This window comes from Apium graveolens, chromosome 9, assembly GCF_009905375.1.
Source record: "Apium graveolens cultivar Ventura chromosome 9, ASM990537v1, whole genome shotgun sequence".
Lineage (NCBI taxonomy): Eukaryota > Viridiplantae > Streptophyta > Magnoliopsida > Apiales > Apiaceae > Apium > Apium graveolens.
The window spans coordinates 95074683-95082460 of record NC_133655.1 but is presented as its reverse complement, the minus strand read 5'-3'; positions in this window follow the sequence as shown (position 1 = coordinate 95082460).

Sequence of the window (7778 nt, the reverse complement as noted above, 5' to 3'; positions counted from 1 at the left end):
CAAGAAAACTCCATTCTTTCCTAAGGCCCTTTCTTCTAATGCTCCCTAAACTAGCAGAATCAAAAGAATAGCCTATGGAATCTAACATAGCAGATACATCATTATCAGTGTGTGGTGTCATGGCATTATTCTCAGGTAACTTAAAGCATGACTGTATATCATCACAGTTAATACAATAATCCTTACCTTTGAGAGAGAAAGCAATGGTCATATCTGTGGAGTTGAACTCTGCAGTTGTCCAAATCTCCTCAATTACCTCACAATAGATAGTTGGGGCTTCCAGCATTGCATAGCTTAGTTTGCAGTTCTTGATGAAGTCCATCATCTTGTGATAATCTGAATCGGCTTCATTCTTTTCCACCAAGGCTACGAAATTGTTCTTTTCATAAACAAAGCCAGACTGAGACATAATCTTGACTACTGGTGCCATTGTTGTGAGTAGAGGTTGCAGAGAAAAGATTGAGAGTTTTGGGAGAGAAAGAGAGTAAAAATTGCAAGAAAGCGTAAAGTGAAAATAAGAATTCAATGGGCTTTTATACTTTCTCGAATTAAAACATACATAAAATGATTAAATGATACTTTTAAATAAATTTCAACCGTTTGAGAATAAAGAAAACTGTAGAAATTCTGAAAACTGCCTTTAATACAAATACATACAACAGTGTATATCTGTATCAACGGTTAAGTAAACAAATCAACGGTTGTGACTCACTTAAAGTAACTGATGTGACACTTCAACGGATGAGGTAAATAGTTATCCGTTGAAGATTAACACATTTTTTATCCGTTGAAGGATAAAATTACCAGAAAATTTGTCTTTCAACGGATAATGAACATCCGTTGATAGAACAATTTTGGCTTTCAACGGATAGGGATTATCCATTGATAGAATAATCTTTACTTAAAGCCAATTTTGTTCTTGCCACAAATTCATTTCAGGCTTCAAAGCAGATTATAATGAGGACATGAATTTATGAATAATTAAGCATACCTAGCTCACTTACTAATCTTGTGAATGTTGATTCATCAAGTGGCTTGGTAAATATGTCTGCAATCTGCTTTTCACTTGGAACAAAATGAAGTTCCACTGTACCTTTCATCACATGTTCCCTTATGAAGTGGTACTTGATGTCAATGTGCTTGGTTCTTGAGTGCTGCACTGGATTTTCAATAATGGCAATGGCACTTGTGTTATCACAGAATATAGGAATTTTGTCAACAGTTAGTCCATAGTCAAATAGTTGATTTCTCATCCATAATATCTGTGCACAGCAACTACCAGCAGCAATGTACTCAGCTTCAGCTGTTGATGTTGAAACAGAATTTTGCTTCTTGCTGAACCATGACACAAGCTTATTCCCTAGAAATTGACAGGTGCCAGTTGTGCTTTTCCTGTCTATTTTGCAACCTGCATAATCTGCATCTGAGTAGCCAATTAGAGCAAAACCAGACTCTCTAGGGTACCAAATTCCTAGATTTGGAGTCCATTTGAGATATCTGAAAATCCTTTTAATAGCCACTAAGTGGGACTCTTTAGGGTCAGCTTGAAATCTAGCACAGAGACATGTAGAAAACATTATATCAGGTCTATTAGCAGTTAAATATAAAAGTGAACCAACCATGCCTCTATAACTTGAAATGTCTACAGACTTTTCAGCCTTGTTTAATTCAAGCTTGGTGGCAGTGGCCATGGGAGTTTTTGCAGACGAACAATCCATTAAGTCAAACTTCTTTAAAAGATCATAAATATTTTTAGTTTGACTAATGAAAATTCCACCACTAACTTGTTTAACTTGTAAACCAAGAAAATAAGTTAGCTTTCCCATCATGCTCATTTCATATTTACTTTGCATTAACTTAACAAACTTTTTACAAAGCTTATCATCTGTAGATCCAAATATAATATCATCTACATAAATTTGAACAAGTATTATAGAGCCATTAACATTTCTAAAGAAAAGAGTTTTGTCAACAGTACCTCTTGTGAAGTGATTATCTAGAAGAAATTTTGACAAAGTCTCATACCAGGCTCTAGGTGCTTGCTTTAGTCCATAGAGTGCTTTCAACAGATAATACACATAGTCTGGAAAATTTAGATCTTCAAATCCTGGAGGTTAGCTTACATAAACTTCTTCCTCCAATTCACCATTCAGAAATGCACTCTTGACATCCATTTGATAGACCTTGAAATTAGCATGGGCTGCATAGGCTAGAAAGATTCTGATGGCTTCAAGTCTGGCAACTGGAGCAAATGTCTCATCAAAATCTATTCTCTCTTGTTGAGAATAGCCTTTAGCAACCAATCTGGCTTTAATCCTTATGACAATGCCATTTTCATCCATCTTGTTTCTGAATACCCATTTTGTGTCAATAGAACTCTTGTTCTTTGGCTTGGATACCAGCTTCCATACTTTGTTCCTTTCAAATTGGTTTAGCTCTTCTTGCATTGCTAAAATCCAATCTGGATCCAATAGAGCTTCTTCCACTCTCTTAGGTTCCTCCTGTGATAGAAAGGTACTATACAAACATTCATCTTGAGTAGCCCTTCTAGTTTGCACTTTAGATGTAGTATCACCAATGATTAGTTCAAAAGGGTGATTATTGGTCCATTTCCTTTGAGGTGGTAGATTAGCTCTAGATGAGGTTACCTCAGTATTGTCATGATGTGAGATAGAATGTTGATTGGTTGAAACTCCCCCTGAGTTGTTGATCCTTTGAAAGGAATTGGGAGTTCTATCAACTGATGAAGTGAAATGATTATCCATTGACAGACTGTGATCAACGGATGCTTTATTATGAACTTCAACGAATGATGCACTTTGTCTTTCAACGGATGCTGCATTGCTTCTATCAACGGAAGCTGAATTATGACTTTCAACGGATGCAGCATTCTGTGCATTATCCAAAGGCAGATTTTGAATTCTTTTCGAGGTGCCTTCTCCATCATTCTCATCTTCACTATCATCACAATATATCTCAATGTTGTCAAATTTGAGTCCTTCATAATGTCCCTCATCTGTCAGTTCATCAATCTTTTTATCATCAAACACATCATGCACAGATTCCATGACAATGTTGTTTCTTAGATTGTAGACGCTATATGATTTTCCAGCAGAATAACCAACAAATATTCCTTCATCAGCCTTTGCATCAAACTTCCCTTTGTGATCAGGTTGATTCCTTAGAATGTAACATTTGCAACCAAAGACATGCAGAAAGTTTAAAGTTGGTTTTCTTCTTTTGAACAATTGATAGGGAGTCATGCCTTTTGCCTGATTAATTAGAGAAATATTCTGAGTGTAACATGCACAGTTAACAGCCTCAGCCCAAAAGTATGTTGGGAGTTTTGACTCTTCAAGCATTGTTCTTGCAGCTTCAATTAGTGATATGTTCTTCCTTTCCACCACACCATTTTGTTATGGAGTCCTTGGAGCTGAGAACTCATGCATGATCCCATTTTCTTCACAGAACAACTTCATGGTTGTATTTTTGAACTCAGTTCCATTGTCACTCCTGATATTCCTTACTTTGAAATCTGGATGATTGTTGACTTGCTTGATATGGTTGATGATGATTTCACTAGCTTCATCCTTTGATCCAAGGAAATAAACCCATGAAAACTTTGAGAAATCATCTACAATCACTAGGCAATATCTTTTCCTTGAAATTGACAATACATTGACTGGTCCAAAAAGATCCATGTGTAGCAGTTGTAATGGTTCATCAATTGCAGATTCAAGTTTCTTACTGAATGATGCTTTCTTTTGCTTTCCTTTCTGACAAGCATCACACAGTCCATCCCTTGTGAATTCCACTAGAAGGATTCCTCTAACTAAGTCCTTTTTTACTAGATCATTCATTGTCTTGAAATTCAAATGGGACAGCTTCTTGTGCCATAGCCAACTTTCATCTGGACTTGCTTTGCTGAGAAGACAAGTAATTGATTCTGAATCTATAGAGTTGAAGTCAGCTAAGTACACATTCCCTTTTCTAACTCCAGTTAGAACCACTTTGTTGTCCTTCTTACTTTTGACAACACAGGCTTCAGAATTGAAGGAAACAGTATTCCCTCTGTCATATAGTTGACTGATGCTCAATAGATTGTGTTTGAGACCATCAACTAATGCAACTTCATCAATGATGACATTTTCTTTTGAAATCAAGCCATATCCCATTATGAACCCTTTGCTGTCATCTCCAAAGGTTATGCTAGGGCCAGCTCTCTCCTTGAACTCTGTGAGCAGGGTGAAATCTCCCGTCATGTGTCTTGAACAGCCACTGTCCAAGTACCATAGATTCCTTCTTTTTCCCTACACACAACAAAATCAATCAAGTTGATTTTGGTACCCAAGTTTCCTTGGGTCCAGCCTTGTTAGTCTTTTTCCTAGACTTCATTCCTCCTGTATCTTTTAACTTAGGTAACTTTGGGTCAACCTTGGTCTCAGATGTAGTTCATTGAAGTGTAGGGTTAGTCACAGAATCATTTAGCACATTTGATTGAATTTGATAAGGCATGGATTGTGCAAACATATTATTCCACATAGGCATGTTGTATGGCATCTGAGGCATACTGAATGCAGTAAAATAAGGATTATTAACATATGGCATGTTTGCAAAATGTGCATGAGGATTCTGATGAGACATAAAAGGCATTGCATGCAGAGGTGACATAGACATGTTAGGCATGGAGGGAGTTAAAGGCATGGGAGCATTCTTAACAGATTTGCAGTTATCAGATAGATGATTAACATTTTTACAATGCACACAGCTTTTTCTAGGAGCATATTTATCAGGTGTGTAATTGTTGTGTTTGTTAATCCCTACCTTCCCATTTCTATTAGATTTTCTTTTAGTTTCCTTTTTATCCTCAACCAATTTAAGCCTATTTTTCAATTGATCTAAAGTCATGTGTCCTATATTCACCTTACTGGCATCTTTGGATGTGCTAGCTCCTTCTTTGACAAAGTTCTTGAAAGTTGAACCAACCTTCTTATGGAGATTTTTCTTTTTAGAATCACTTGCATGTTTTAATTGATGAGCCTTCAACGGATGCTCTTTTTCTTCCTTAAACGGATAACTTTCATCATCCGTTGATTCCACATCCGTTGACAATCTATCAATTAATTATAACTCCTTTTTGTTTTTCTTCCAAGCATTCTCACAGAATGGTTCAATTCCCTGAACCTTGACAATCTGGGCACTAACATCCCTAGATGTTTTCCAGGCCTTGATTACCCCTTGCTCACTTTCTAACTGTTTAGAAACAGCTTCTTCTAGTTCACTTTCAACAGTCAAGCATTTAATTTTAATCTTTTCAAGATTTATTACCTGATTTTCTAACACATCATTCCTATCACTTAAAAACAAATTATTCTATTTGATTCTTGTGTTTTCTTTAGCTAGTGATTTAAGGGAAACACGCAAATGATATAATTCATTGGATATATCATTTATGGCTTCATTGCATTCAATCTTAGAAAGCTGAGAGAGATCAGTAGTAATTACCTGGTTGCTTGATGAACTAGTTTCATTTTCATCAGAATTAGCCATCAGGGCTAGGTTGACATATTCCATATCATCATCTTCATTGACTCCATCTGCTGCCCAATCATCTTGAGTTAGAAAAGCTCTTTCCTTTTGTTTGAGCAAATCAAAATACTTCTTTTTGTAATCAACTTGCTCAAATTTCTTCTTATCAGAGGTTGGGTTCCTGCACTCATTGGCAAAGTGTCAACTAATGCCACAGTTATAACATTTGAACTTAGATTTGTCCACCATGTTTTTGTTTGACTTAGTGAATTTTGTATTTTTCCTGAATTTCATCTTTGCAAACCTCCTGGACAGAAAAGCCAGATGTTCATCAACATCATCAGAGTCATCTTGACTGGAATTATCTTCATCCTCAGCTACTTTCTCATTTGCCTTGCTTGATTCTGATTTGCTTGTGCCAATTTTGAGACTTGGCATTGTCTTTTCCTCATTCCTGGCTTCAATCTTCTCATTGTCAGCTACAAGTGCAACTGATCCTCCTTTTCTCTTTCCCTTTTCCAACAGCTCTCTTTCTCTATCTCAAGTTCATATGTCTTCAAAATTCCATATAATCTTTCAAGTGTGAAGTCCTTATAATCTTGAGAATTTCTTAGAGAAACAGTCATAGGCTTCCATTCCTTTGGTAGAGACCTCAGAAATTTTAAATTGAAGTCCTTGACTTGGTACACTCTGCCATACAGCTTCAATCCATTCAACAGTTTCTGAAATCTGTTGAAGGTATCATTCAATGATTCTCCTTCTTCAAAATGAAAATATTCATACTGTTGAATGAGAAGCTGCATTTTGTTTTCTCTAACTTGCTCATTACCTTCACAGATAAGTTGCACAGTGTCCCAAATTTCGTTAGCAGTTTGGCTGTTGATGACATTGTCAAACATATCTTGATCTAGGCCATTAAAGAGAATGTTCATGGCTTTCTTGTCCTTGTGAACCTCTTCAATATCTTCAACAGTCCATTCTGCTTTTGGCTTGGGAATAGACTGTCCAACAGCAACTATTGTAGTAGCAGTTGTGGCCACCTTGTGAGGGATGTGAGGACCATTTTCAATGCAGTTAATGTAGCTTTCATCTTGAGAGAGAAGATGTAAATGCATCTTCACTTTCCAGTGATGATAGTTATCTCTTTCCAGGATTGGAATCTTTACACCAATATCCTTCTTACTCATGATGTTAGCAAAATAGATCTTTAAACTCTTTGTATGTTAAGAGCTTGCTCTGATACCAATTGTTATTCCCAGTGAACTAATAATGAGATTTATAGAAGGGGGGTTGAATGTAAATCTCAAAACTTTTTCAAGTTTTGAGCAGTTTCTAGGCTATGTATTTTAATGAACAAGTGTGTGTGAATTGCTTTCAGCTAATGCAGACATATATATATTCAAACACAAATGTAAAGAACACAACAGACTTAAAAACTTTTCTGGTGGATTTGTTGTTCCACCAGAGATGTGTTATTTCAGAAAATCTGTGATTTAAAGAATTAAATCACAGCTGCGTCCTAGTACAAACTAGATGATTTTCTCTCTGGATTTTTCTAAACAGCTATGGAAAATTCACACATCTAATTACTAGATGCTACTTGGTTTATATATCACCAAGTTTACAAGTGAAGACAAAACCATAAAATACAATTAAAAGATTCTTCACATGTTTCTTCTTCATTTCTCTATCCAATGCAATTTAGGTTTAGCTGTGAATCTTTGAATACTTCCTTGTTTGCACCATAGTGGAAATGCTGCATTTTCTTGATTCCTCCTAGAGGCTGCCACATTCCAGTTTGTCTCTGTCAACCCATGTGCCTCTGTCAGCTTATGAATTGTCACTATCAACTGCTATTGAACTAAGCATCCATTGAAGCTTTCATCCGTTGATGACTTTATCCGTTGATGCATTAGCAGTTGAAGCTTTATCCGTTGAAGCACTCATTCGTTGATGGATGTTATCCGTTAAAGCTTTAGAGACATCTGTTGAAGCTTTGCTTATCATCCGTTGAAGGCCTATAATATCAGTTGATACTACTTCACTTATACAAAATTACAAGGCATGAAATATTTACAATTGGCCCTCCTATTTGCATATCCACTAGTAGTCAACATGACTGATAATTTCCCACAACATCTAAGACTTACAACTTAAATACAGAGAATGAAATGTGCTACAATTCTAAACTTATTTCTAAGTAAAGCTACTCCTTCAACGGATAGCCAAAATGGTCTTATCCATTGAGG